Raw genomic sequence first — 14,497 nt, 5'->3', positions numbered from 1 at the left:
AAAGTCATGCCTACTGCACCTCTAAACATTTCATTAAATCCAATGATACAGCAAACACTCCCAAAATAAACTTAGATTGTATTGCAGTTTCACTTAACAGTATATAAAATGCTGTGTTGTGACAGGTATCAACTATCCATTAGATACTGAATCAATTTTTCTTAAGCACTACTAACTGCTTGCTTTTCTTGAAGCTAGAGCATTCTGAATATTTCCTGTTAGACCTATGAGTGCAAACATATGGTTTCTGTCCTTCTCTGCCTGGCTTACTTCGCTCAGCATGACACCCTCAAGATCCATCCACTTTCCTACAAAGGGCCATATGTCATTCCCTCTCATTGCCATGTAGTACTCCATCGTGAATATATACCACATCTTCTTGATCCACTCATCAGGTGATGGACATTTAGGCTTTTTCCATGTTTGGGCTATTGTTGACATTGCTGCTATGAACATTGGGGTACAAAAAACCAACTCTTGGTTTCATTGATCTGTTCAACTGTTTTTTTTTTTTTTTTTGGATTCCATATTGTCTATTTTGCCCTATCTTTATTATTTCTCTTCTTCTGCTGGGTTTGGGCTGTTCTCACTGCTCTGCTTCTCGTTCCTTTAGGTGCGCTGTTAGATTTTATATGTGTGGTTTTTTCTAGTTTCTTAAAATAGGCCTGGTTAACAATATTTTCTTTTGAGGACTGCCTTTGCTGCAATCCAAAGAGTTTGGATTGTTGTATTTTCATTGTCATTTGTTTTCATATATTTTTTAACTTTTTTCTCTAATTGCCTGGTTGGCTCATTTGTTCTTTAGTGTGGTGTTCTTTAACCTCCATGGTTTTGGAGGTCTTCCAGACGTTTTCCTGTGATTGATTTCAATGCATTTCATAGCATTGTTATCTGAAAGTGTGCATGATATGATCTCAGTTCTTTTATATTTATTAAGGGCTGCTCTGTGACCCAGTATGCTGTCTATCTTGGAGAATGTACCCTGTGCACTGGAGAAGAAAGTGAATTCCATAGCCTCAGGATGTAGAGTTCTAAATATACTTGTCAGACCCATCTGGTCCAATGTATCATTCAGTTCCATTGTTTCTTTAGTGATTTTCTGTCCAGTTGATCTATCGATTGCTGTAAGTGGAGTATTCATGTCCCCTGCAATTAGCACATTCTTATCAATAAGATTGTTTATGTTTGTGATTGTTTTATGTATTTGGGGGCTTCCAAATTTGGTTCGTACACATTTATAATTATTAGCTCGTCCTGATGGAAAGACCCTGTAATTATTATATACTACCCTTCTTCATCTCTTGTTACTGCCTTAACTTTAAAGTCCAGTTTGTCTGATATAAGTATGGCTACTCCAGCTTTCTTTGGACTTCCAGTAGCATGATAGATATTTATCCATCCCCTTACTTTCAATCTGAAGGTGTCCTCAGGTCTAAAAGAGTCTCTTGTGGACAGCAAATAGATCTTTGTCTGTCTGTCTGTCTGTCTTTCTTTTTCTTTCCTTCTTTCTCTCTCTCTCTCTCTCTCTCTCTCTCTCTCTCTCTCTCTCTTTCTTTCTTTCTTCCTTTCTTCCAATTGTGATACCCTATGTCTTTTGATTGAAGCATTTAGTCCATTTACATTCAGTGTTATTATTGAAAAATATGGGTTTAGACCCATTGTGTTCTCTCTAGAGTTCATGCTTGGAGTGGTGTCTCTGGTACCTTGTGTTCCTTGCAACATTTAGCTCATAGAGTCCCCCTTAGGATTTCTTGTAGGGCTGGTTTAGTGGTGATGAATTCCTTCAATTTTTGTTTGTTTAGGAAAACCTTTATCTCTCCTTCTATTCTATGTAACAGGCTTGCTAGATAAAGGACTCTTGGCTGTATATTTTTTCTGTTCATCACATTGAAGATTTCCTGCCATGCCTTTCTGGCCTGCCAAGTTTCAGTAGATAAATTTGCAACTACTCAGATAGGTTTCCCTATGTATGTTAGGGCCCATTTATCACTAGCTGCTTTCAGAATTCTCTTTTTAGACTTATATTTTGCCAGTTTCACTCTGATATGTCATACAAAATATTGATTCAAGTTACATCTGAAGAGGGTTCTCTGTGCCTCTTGGATTTCAATGTCTGTTTCCTTCCCAAGATTGGGGAAGTTCTCAGCTATAATTTGTTCTCAAGTACCCCTTCATCCCTTTTCTCTCTATCTTCTTCTTCTGGAATTCCTATGATATGGATATTGTTCCGTTTGATTGCATCACTCAGTTCTCAAATTCTCCTTTAATGCTCCTGGATCAATTTCTCTCTCTTTTCCTTGGCCTCCTCTTTTTCTATAATTGTGTCTCCTTTCATGACTACTCAAGACTGTAAGCTAGGGCTCCAGTCATTCCTTCTCTTTTTCGTACTCCTGATAAGAATGAAGGTGAGCATTAAAAATAAAAATAAAAAATTGAGTCCCTGTTTAGGTGTTCTAAATGCAGATATACTATAAAATGGGGCTGATAGTAAAAATAAAAAATGAAATAAAGTGGGAGTAATGATCATTTTTATTTAATGACTTCACTTTTTCTATCCCTATTATGAAAGAATTCATTATTCATGAGGTGGAATCTGTTGAGAGGAAGGCAAACAGAGCATCTGTGGGAAATATTTGATACCCAAAATGGTCCCTTTTTATGTATTTAAATGTAAGCACTTCTTTTCAGCTATTCTCAATTCTCATCCCTAAGATATGTTATTAGCTGGGAAAAATAAAGTAGCTTCCATCAGCCAAAAAAGAAAAAAGAAAAGAAAAGAAAGAAAAGAGAAAGTACCTTCAATCGCCAAAACAGTATGAGTTGGTGTCACAGATCTTTTAAATATAACTAGAATGTTTTCTGAGATTTCTAGTTTTTTAAGGTACATTAGATAAAACCCACAGAAAAACTTCTATATGGTTTCTTTTAGGATTTGGTTTGGTTTATTATTAAATAAGGCAGTTAAATCTATTATATAGTCATACCTTGAAATATTCTAATGTTTATCTTATAAGAAGTTTAATATTTCTACCCCATATTAATAAAATATAAAATTAATAGGTGCCAGACTGATTGATTTTCAGCAGTTAATATATTTTTCTCTTCTGTTTCATATGCAGGAATTTTGATTGTATCACTACTTTAGTGTCAAAATTGTGGTGTTATTTTTGTTTAGACCTGATTATTATTGAAAAACACCTAAAAGCCAGACACATGTGCACATGCACACATACTTACCTAAGAAATACAATGATTTTGATTATAATCTCTACATTTTTAGTAACTCATCATTTTACCTATACATTACACTACCCTGTTACTAATTAGGTAATTGTAAACTGCATATTGAATTATTTTATCTATATATGTTAGTATAAACAGGGTTAATTGGATCTATTAGGTTAAATATTTAAATATGGATTCAACTATTTTACTCATCGCTTTTATATAATGCAGCCCATAATTTATTTCTTCAGAATTTCTATTATATAACTCAATATCTACTTATTGGCACATTTATGTAGTTTAAAAATGAATTAGGTGAGATTTTCAATTCTAGAAAATAATGGAGTAGACACACTCCTCTATATTCTTCCTACTAAGTACAACCGAAAACTCCAGACATTGTGTAAAAAACAAGACTCTGAAAGATGGAGAAAAGGCAGACTGGTGAAGGATTTTGGGGTCTATGGAACAACAGAGCAATGAGTTCCCTGGTTTTTCTGTTTGCACTCTTACCCTGGACCAGGCACTAGTGAAGTCAGAAATACCAACAGGTACAAGAAAAAAAAATCTGCTCTTTGTAGCCAAGGATCAAGAAATGGGTGCCTATCAAGAGAAAAAACTTCCAGACAGTAAATTCCCTATTCCAACTACCATGGGGAAAAAAGAGACCATTATTTCCACTCCCACCAGCAAAGGGCATGTAGAGAGCTTAGACTTTCATCTCATCAGGCCATAAACAAGTTGTGCTTTCCTGTGGCCAGGGTGGTGTCAGACAATGCCAAGTATTGAGCCAGGACTTTAACCAACACCCATTGGTAAGGAGAGCTCCCTTTTCCACGGTGTCAATGAAACTGACATGGGGAGCCTAAATGTCCACCCCTACCGAATAGGGAAGCACCCTCTTCCAGGGTCATAATGGAACCCAGACATCTACCCCCACCTGAGAACAACTGAGTGAGGTCCATTTTTTTCAACCAATATGGTGTCAGAGAACAGCTGCTAAAACATAACAGTTAAATAAAATCAAGAATCTCATTACACAATAATCAAAATGTCCAAGATATAATAAAAAATTACTAATCACACCAAGAACAAAAAATCTTAAATAAGATAATCAATAAACCCTTATGCTAAGATAACACCAATTGTAGAATTATCTGACAGATTCCAAAGCAGCTATGATAAAAATCTTTAAGCAATTATGAACATGATTCAAACAAATGGAAAAAATAGGAAGTCTCAACAAAGAATTAGAAAATCTCAGCAAAAAATAAAAGATATTAAAAAGAATGAAATTCAAATTTTAGAATAAAAAAATACAGTAGCTGAAATAAAAGTCTCAATCTTTGGAGAAAACAGCCAAATGGAAAGGGTAGAAGAAAGAATCAGCAAATTAGAAGATAGAACGATAAAAATTACCCAATCTGAACAATTAACAGAAAAAAGACTGAAGAAAAATTAACAGAGCCCTAGGGATTTTTGCCTAAAACAAAAACAAAAGATCTAACATTCATGTTGATGTTTCAGAACAAGAGAAGAAAAACAACAGTCCTGGAAAAGTATTCAAAAAAGTAATGGCCAAAAATTTTTATAAAACTGGGAAAGGATATAAATATACACACCCAAAAAGCAGAGCAAACCCTAGGCAGATTAAACATGCCAAGACACAACATAATCAAATTTCTGAACACTAAAGACAGAGAAAATTTGAAAGCATCAAGAAAGAAACACCTTACCTACAAGGTAAAAATTCTAAGATCTCATCAGGAAATATGGAGGCCAGAAAGAAATAGTAAAATATTTTTCAAGTGCTAAAAGAAAAGAATTTTCAACCCAGAATTATAACATATCCACAAAGGTGTCTTTCAGGAATGAAATTAAAATTAAGAGGTTCAGTTGGTTGAACATCCAACTCTTGATTTTGGCTTGGGTCATGATCCCAGAGTCGTGAGCTCCATATGGTGCTTTTCACTGAGTGTAGAAGCTATTTCAGATTCTCTGTTTCTCTCTCCTTCTACCCTGTTCATACTCTCTCCCTAAAAAAGAAAAAATAAATAAAATTAAGACATTCTCTGAAGGAGGAAGAATAAGAGAATTTGTCACAGTAAGCCTACCCTAGTTGAATAGCTAAAGGAACTTCCTGAAACAGAATGGAAATGCTAAAAGAAGTAATTTTGGAACATTATTAAAGAAGACAGAACAATGGGAAGAATAAAAATATGAGTAAATACAATAGACTCACCTGCTCTGAGTTTTTAAATTGTATTTGATGGTTGAAGCAAAAATTGTAATATTCTCTGATGTAGTTCTCACCATACAGAGAGGAGATATGTAAAACAATTATATTACAAATGGAGAATAGTAAAGGGGCTTAAATGAGAAGTACAGTTTCTATAATTCACTTAAGCTGGTCAAATGTCAATCGCAGGAAATTGTGATAACATATATGTATAATGTAATACCTAGAGTAACCAACAAAAAAATGTCAAAATGGAATTCTAAAATACATTAAGAAGCCCACAGGGAGACAGGAGAAATAAAGAAAAACAAACAGAGGGATCAAACAAAAACAAAAAATAAAATGATAGACTTAAGCCAGAAATGTTAAGGACGGCACTGGGGAAAAGGGTAGCACATGGAAGACCTTTGTGGTGATAGAACAGTTCTGTATCTTAATTGCAGTTACATAGATATATACATGTAATCAATGACTTAGAGCTACACACTCATTGTACCAACCCAGGTTTCTGGTTTTGATGTGTAAGATGTAACCATTGGGGAAAACTGGGTGAAGAGTATATGAGATCTCTTTCTACTGGTTTTGCAATTTGCCACGAATCTATTTTTTTCTCAAATTAAGTTTTAGATTAAGAAAATGAAATCAGACATCTGAGATGAAATAAGCCTGAGTTGGTTGAATGGTTTGACTATGTGCTGTTGCTTTCTTAATAACCCTGTGTTATCATTAATGAGCTAAGTTTTTTACTCTAAGTTTTAGAGTAGAAAAACTATTTAAACCACAAGATAATAGTATTTTATCAAATGTGTAATACCAGAAAAGTGTAAATAGTATGAATATGCTCTATTTCCCCCATCTTTTCTAAGTATATATTGGATTTAGGTAAACAGAGTACCTATAAATTTTAAAATAATAGATACAGTTGTCATTTGGAAGTCTGATAGAGTCTTTTTGGTATACTGTGCTTCCCTGAAATTGGAAACACAAGTTCAGGAAGACAAGGGAAAAATTCTAAGTTTCCAAATTTAAAAAAGAGCTTAATGATATGTAGTAAAACCTTGGTTTGTGAGCATAATTCATTCTGGAAACATGCTTGTAATCCAAAGCACTTGTATATCAAACTGAATTTACCCATAAGAAATAATGGTAACTCAGATGATTCATTCCACAACCCTAAAATATTCATATAAAATATGATTACAATACTGTAATATAATAAAAATAATAAAATATTTAAAAATATACATATTTATACAAATTAACCTGCACTTACCTTTGAAAACTTCATGGATGGTGTGAGGGAGACAAGAGAGAGGAGAGTTATTGTGTAGGACAACTTTCAGTATCACTAGTGGAATCACTGTTATCTATTGGCTCAATGGAATCTTTTTCTTTTCATGCAACTTTAACAAGGAAGCTATCCAATGATACCTTGCTATTGCCTCCTTTTGAGGATTTTGCGGAAACGTGACATTGCATTGACAATCATCCATAATTCCACAGCGAGCAAGAGAGAGAGAGAGAGAGAGAAGAACCATTGGCTCAGTTTTGATCATGAGATGTTCCGTGTCACACACTACTCGTATTGCAAGATATCACTCATTTATCAAGTTAAAATTTATTAGAAATGTTTGCTCATCTTGTGAAACACTTGCAGAGCAAGATATTCACAATCCAAGGTTCTACTCTATATTTAAACTGGATGATAGTACATATTAAATCATTATGATATTTGAATCCCATTGGAGACATTTAAAATAGTGAAGTAGCAGCTTTCATATTTAAAATAAGTATTTACAAGTACCAGAAAATTCATCCTTTGCAATGATTTAAACTTGTGATGAAGAATCTTTTAGATCAATCTGAAAATGTGTGGGAGGTCCATTAAACAAAAAAAGGCTTAAAGACCATATATGTAAATAAGCCCAGTATCTTTCAGAATTGCCCTTCTTCCCCACTGATCCCAGACTACTCTGGATGCTAATTATCTAATCACTACCACATGACTGCATAGCCACTCACTCTGGATTTCTAAGATTCAACTCCTCTCCTATTCACACTTCTGTCATAGTGGCTTCTTGACCCTTCCTAGAGCCTGTCTTAGAGTCAGGTGTTCTGGAAGTAGAGAAAAAAGACCTTAATTGTCATCTAAATAAAGAGTGAATAGAAAGGGTTAGTGGAAGAGGTTTTCTGCCCAGAGCACACTTAACCTAGGACTAGTTTTGACCCATCTTATCTTTTCAGTGCTGTCAGTTCTTGGTCTGTTTTACAACTTTTGTTTAAGAAATAGTTATAAGAAGTCTTCCATACACCAGATATGGTACTTCATGCAGGAAGATTTTACATGCACACATACACACACATGGGGGAGAGGAGCAGAGGGAAAAAGGAGGAGAAGGAGACAACCTTAAGCAGGCTCCACACTCAGCATGGAGCCCAATTTGGGGCTCAGTCCCACAACGTTAATCATAACCTGAGCTGAAATCAAGAGCCAGATGCTCAACTGACTGAGCTACCCAGGCATTTCATCATCACTTGGCTGTTAAGAAACTGATAGCTAATAGATTTCAGTAGATTTCAAACAAATAGATGAAATACTGAAGCAAAGGTGCAGTAATGAAGTATATAGAAATACTACATTTTATAAAATCTAAGGCACCATCGATTGTAAAATGCACCATTATTTTATGTATCATTAAGGAAAATTACTGCCACTCAAATTATGACACAATTAGATGTAGAGCTTTATTATATTGTATATACATTAAAAGGAAAATATAAAGTAAGGTGTTCCTGAATCTTCTTCCAATTCAGAGTTTATCTTTTTTTTTATTCTTTTAATGTTTATTTTTGAGAGAGAGAGAGAGAGACAGACAGACAGAGCATGAGCAGGGAAGGGGCAGAGAGAGAGGGAGACACAGAATTCAAAGCAGCCTCCAGGTTTCAAGCTGCCAGCACAGAGCCAATGTGGATCTCAAACCCACAAACTGTGAGATCAGGATCTGAGCCAGAGTTGGATGCTTAACCAACTGAGCCACTCAGGTGCCCTCAGAGTTTATCTTTTTAATATCACTTTTTGAGTCCAAATTTTTAATATCTGTGTCCTTCAACACAGTATTGGATTTTCTTTCAAATTGCTGTTACTCTTTCTTCAAGTATCTGCAAGTTTTGATGATGACCCTTTCAACACTTTATAGAAGTTGTCAACAAAAGATTTCAAACAATTAAGACTTGTGATCCTTCTTTGAATGCCTTCCTTAAATAGTCTGTTAACAATGAGGGTTTGCACTGGTCCAGTCATAAGTCCATAAACCACAACTAACTCTGAGTATGTGCATGAAAAAACAAGCATGCTATGCCTGCTGCCTGACAACAAGTGATTATAAAATACTAACAATGATAAAGGTATCCTGATCTGAGAAGTGATAAGACATAGGAGCAAATAGTGTGTTTTAAAGTAATTTAATATGATAGCATGGATGAAGAAATGATAAATTTTCCCTAGGACAGTTTTGAAGTACTCTCAAACAAGGTCATATCTAAAAATGCTTTTATTATTATTTTATTGTGGGATAGGTCCATCAAGCAAATAAAAGGAAGGGGAGAGGGAAAATGGAGACATGAAGCAACAGATGCACCAGTGTATAAATTAGTTAGTGACCTTAAAATGAGCCAGGTCACAAGGACCCTAGATCTCAAAATAGGAAGTTTAAGATCTTGGGAAAGATAGCCACAAAGGAGGATCCTAAGCTCACTTCATTCCATGGACACACCTAGACAACAGCCATATCAAAGTAATTAACCAAAAAAATGACCCAAAGACTGACAGAACAGACTTTTCAAAGTGATTCGTAAAGAGGAAGCCACACTGAAAAGGGTAAGAAGGGCTGAGACAGGATATGGAACCAAATCCTTGGTGAGACTAACCACAAAGGAGAGGAACAGACCCCAGGCCAGCCACCCTGACACAGGACCCGCACTGGGAAAATGAGTCCCCATAGCATTTAGCTTTCAAAACCAGAGGGTCTTAACTATTCAAGTTTTTGCATTCAGCAAGTCTTAACTCTGGGTACTTTAAAACCTAGTGCACTTAGCTCTGGGAGAATAGGGGGTGACAGGAAGTGGAATTCTTGCTCTTAAAGAAACAATACAACAAAAAGCCCTGCTGAGATATAGCATAGCACCAGAAGTTTGAAAACTGCCTGGGATATGAATGAGATTCGTTTGCTAACCTCAAAACATGTGCTGGAAGGGCAGAGATCTTTAGGAGACTTCTTCAAGAACAAAAGAGCTGGCAGGTGCCACATCCTCACCACCACCACCACCACCAACAGCACCCTCAATAGGCAGACAATTGCAAGAACACTCTCCAACTACCTGGATAACACAGTGCACTGATCTCCCACAATCTTCTGTAGACCTGCCCAGTCCAACCTACCCCATTCAATAGGCATCTTTCAAAAGCTGCTCCTGCCCTGACACATCCTGCAAGCAGTCCCAGCAGAGACCCATGATGCTCCAGAGTGACTCCTGCCCTAGAGAGAGAGGAAGATAACCACACACACCAGTTTGGCTGTAGCCCCAACAGATAATTGAGTCAGACATGTGATCTGACTGCTGGCCAACCCCAAAACAAAAACCTCTCAATGGGCAGCACAGGGGGAGAACCCTGTAATTTGGGGTCACTACAGCCCTAATAGATGGTTAAGGACTGGCATCTGGTGTGACTTCTGGTCCTGCCCACCAGAAAAATCCTCTCAGGAGACAAGGCAGGGAAAGCACCCTGCTGGTTGGTGCTACTGCAGCCTTAGCAAATGGGCTGAAGGCAGGCATCTGTCTGCCTGCTGATACCACCCAAATATAAGCTCCTGGCAGATCCAGACTGACCCATTACCAGCACAGGACCCAAACCCTGCCAACAGCTGGAAAAGTGAGCCATTGCAGCTGACTGGAATAAAGGGTAGGGTTTATGCAACCCACATAGAGACATTTCTAAAGCACCTGGTTCTGGTCAGCAGGAGACATTGTGCTATAGACCATGACAAAATTCTTCTATATGAGGCCACTACTTTCAAGATCAGGAGATGTGGCTAAATTTCCTAACACATTAAAAAAAAACATGGAAAGATAAAAAAATGAAAGAACAGGAAAAACATCACAGCAAAAGAACTAACTGAAATAGAGATATGCAGTATGGCTGATACAGAATTCAAAGTAATGGTCACAAAGATTCTCACTGGACTTGAGAAAAGAGGGGAAGACATCAATGAGACCTTCAACAGAGAGATTGAAAATATTAAAAAAAAAAAAGCAGTCCGAGATGAAGAACTCAATAACTTAAAGAAAAACTACACTAGAGGAAATAAACAGCATATTAGAGGAGGCAAAAGAACAATCAGTGACCTGGAAGACAGTGTAATGACAAACAACCAAGCTGAACAGAAAAAAATAAAATAAAATTTTAAAAAAGAATAAAAAATGATAATAGATTAATGGTGTAAGATTTAATAGATGGAGGCAGAGATGGGAGGAAAAAGAGACCACGTTATGGAGCCAAGAAGGCCTTTATTGGGATCTGCGATTCCCGGGTGAGGTTCAGCGACTCTGGAGCAGGGAGTCAGGGAAGTCGCGCCTGATATGAGAGATCAAGGTGTTTTATGGGTGCAGGAGTTCCGGGTTTGAGCTCAGGTGGGCCGATAGCCAAGTAGGGGCATCTTTGGACAGTGGCAGGATTCAATTGGCTGTTCGCTTCAGTGGGGAGGGGGATGCTGGAATTCCATGGTGAGGCATTCCAGTTTGAGACAGTCCAAATTGAGAGTGGGAGTCGTCAGTCCTGGTGGCGCCTGGATCTGTTATCTGACCTGCAATAAAATGGCCACTGGTGCTTTTCAAATGGCTCGGGTCATCCCAGGTTTGCAAGTGGGGGTTGTCAGTGTTCGCAGCTCTCTACATCAAAGTGGCCGCTCAGTTGCTTTCCCATGGCAACTCTTACAAATGGGACTCAGCAACATCATCAAGCACAATAACATTCACAGTATTGGGATCCCAGAAGGAAAAGAGAGAATAGGGATCAGAAAATTTATTTGAAGAAATAATAGCTGAGAACTTTTATAATCTGGGGAAGAAAATAGACATCCAGATCCAAGAGACACAGAGAGCTCCCCCCCCCCCAACAAAATCAACTCAGGGATTGGTCCGTACCACACCATGTAATCTCTAAAATGGCAAAAAAGAAAAGTAGTGGCTAAGAGAATTTTAAAAGCAGAAAGAAAAAAAAAAAACCCAGAAGTTACATATTAGGGAAACCCCATAGGGCTTTCAGCTTTATAATTTTTCAGCAGAAACTTCACTGTCCAGAAGGGAGTGGCATGATATATTCAAAGTTGAAAGCTAACACTATCCAGAAAAATTATCATTTGAAAAGGAGAGTTTCCCAGACAGACAAAAGTTTAAGGAGTTCATCACCACTCTAAACTAGCCTTCTAAGAAATGTTTAAGGGAATTTTTTTAATTTTTTTTAAATTTTTTAATTTATTTTTAATACAGAGAGAGACAGAGCATGAGAGGGGGAGGGGCAGAGAGAGAAGGAGACACAGAACCGGAAGCAGGCTCCAGCCTCTGAGCTAGCTGTCAGCACAGAGCCTGATGCAGGGCTCGAGCCCACAAACGTGAGATCTGACCTGAGCCGAAGCCGGAGGCTTAACTGACTGAGCCACCCAGGCGCCCCAAGGGAATTTTTTAAGTGGAATAAAAGGGGGCTATAATCAGGAATAAGAAAATTATGAAAGGAAATAATAATAAATATAGTAGATTAATCCTTATAACACCAGTACAGAAGTTAAAGCAGTAAAATCAATTATATCTATAAAAATCAGCCAATGGGTACCTGGGTGGCTCAGTTGGTTGAGTGTCCAACTTTGGTTTAGGTCATGATCTCATGGTTTGTGGGTTCAAACCCTACATTGGGCTCTCTGTTGTCAGGTCAGAACCCACTTTGGACCCTCTGTCCCCCATCTTTCTCCACCTCTCCTTCTTGCACTCTCTCTCTCAAAAGTAAACATTTAAAAAAATCATCTAAGGGATTCACAAAATAAAAGGATGTAAAGTATGATGTCATATACATAAAAATTGAAGGAGGAATAAAAATTTAGTGCCTTTAGAGTGAGTTCAAACATAAGCAACCATCAACTTAATATAGACTGCTAAATGTGTTAGATGTTATAGCTGAAACTAATGGTAATCACAAATCAAAAACCTGTAACTAATATGGAAAAAAAAAAAAAGAGTAAGGAATTTAAGCATAACACTAAAGAAAGCCTTCAAACCACAAGGGAAAAGAACAAGAGAAAAACAGAAAAGAATAAAAAGAACCATACATAAGTAAAAAATTAGCCATAAGAAATACCTATCAATAATTAATTTAAATGTATATAGACTAAGTGCTACAAACAAAAGTTGCTGAATGAATAAAAAATAAGACCTATCTATATGCTGCCTCGAAGAGACACATTTCAGACCCAAAGACACGTGCAGGTTGTAAATGAAGAGAAGGAAAAGCACTTGTAGTGCAAATGGAAGCAAAAAGAAAACTGAGGTAGCAATACTTACATTGAACAAAACAGACTTTAAAACAAAGACTGTATGTAACAAGAGACAAGATTACTACATCATAATAAAAAAACAATCCTACAAGAGAATATAATAATTGTAAATATGCACCCAACATGAAAGCATGTAAAGGAAGTAATTAAAAATAATACAATAATAGTAGGGAAATTTAACACATCACTCATATCAATGAATACATCGGATAGAAAATCAACAAGAAAACAGTGGCTTTGCATGACACATTGGACCAATGGATCCTAACACATATATAAAAAACATTCCATCTAAAAATAGAAGAATTTGTATTCTTTTTAAGTGAACATGGAGCATTCTCCTGAAGAGATCATATGTAAGGCCACAAAAAAATTGCAATAAATTAAAAATGATTGAAATCATATCAAGCATCTTTTAAGACCACAAGAATATCAAACTAGAAATCAATCACAAGAAAATTCTGGAAAGAACACAAGTATATGGAGACTAAACAACATGCTACTAAACTTTGAATGAGTCAACCAGGAAATCAAGAGGAAATAAAAAATACATGAGGACAAATGAAAATAAAAACATAATGGTCCAAAATTTTGGGGATGTAGAAAAAACAGTTCTAAGAAGAAAGGCAATAGCAATATAGGTCTACATCAAGAAGCAAGAAACATCTGAAATAAACAACCTAACTTTACACCTAAAAGAACTAGAAAAAGAAAAAGCCAAAGCTGGTAAAAAAAAAAAAAAGGACTTAATAAGGATTAAAGCAGAAATAAATGAAGTAGAGACTTAAAACATGATAGAAAAGATTAATGTAACCAGGAACTGGTTCTTTGAAAATATCAACAAAACTAATGAACTGTGAGCCAGACTCATAAAAAAGAGAGGGACAGAGACAGAGAGAGTACTCGAATAAATAAAATCAGAAATGAAGGAGAAATAACAACTGACACCACAGGAAAAAAAGGATTATAAGGGAATGTTATGAAAAATTATATGCTAATAAATTAGACAACCTAGATAAACAATAAGAAATTCCTATAAACTGGCAAATAACTAATAATGAAATTTAATCAGTAATCAAAACTCTCCCAAAAAACAAAAGTCCAGAACCAAACCACTTCACAGGTGAATCCTACCAAGCATTTAAAGAGGAATTAATACATACTTTTCTCAAGCTATTCACAAAAAGGAAAAGAAAGCTTCCAAATTCATTCTACAAGACCAGATTTGTCATGGTATCAAAGATAAAGACAGATAAAGACAGTACAAAAAAAGAAAACTATAGGTCAGTATCTATGATAAATACAAAAATCCTTAACAAAATGTTAGCAAACTGAATCCAAGAATACATTTAAAAAGTTATTCACTGTGATAACATAGAATTTATTCCAGGAGAGGTAGGGTGGTTCAATATATTCAAATCAATTAATGTGT

The sequence above is a fragment of the Suricata suricatta genome, chromosome 4, assembly GCF_006229205.1.
Source record: "Suricata suricatta isolate VVHF042 chromosome 4, meerkat_22Aug2017_6uvM2_HiC, whole genome shotgun sequence".
NCBI lineage: Eukaryota > Metazoa > Chordata > Mammalia > Carnivora > Herpestidae > Suricata > Suricata suricatta.
The sequence above is the reverse complement of the archived record's forward strand: the minus strand, read 5'-3'. Positions refer to the sequence as shown.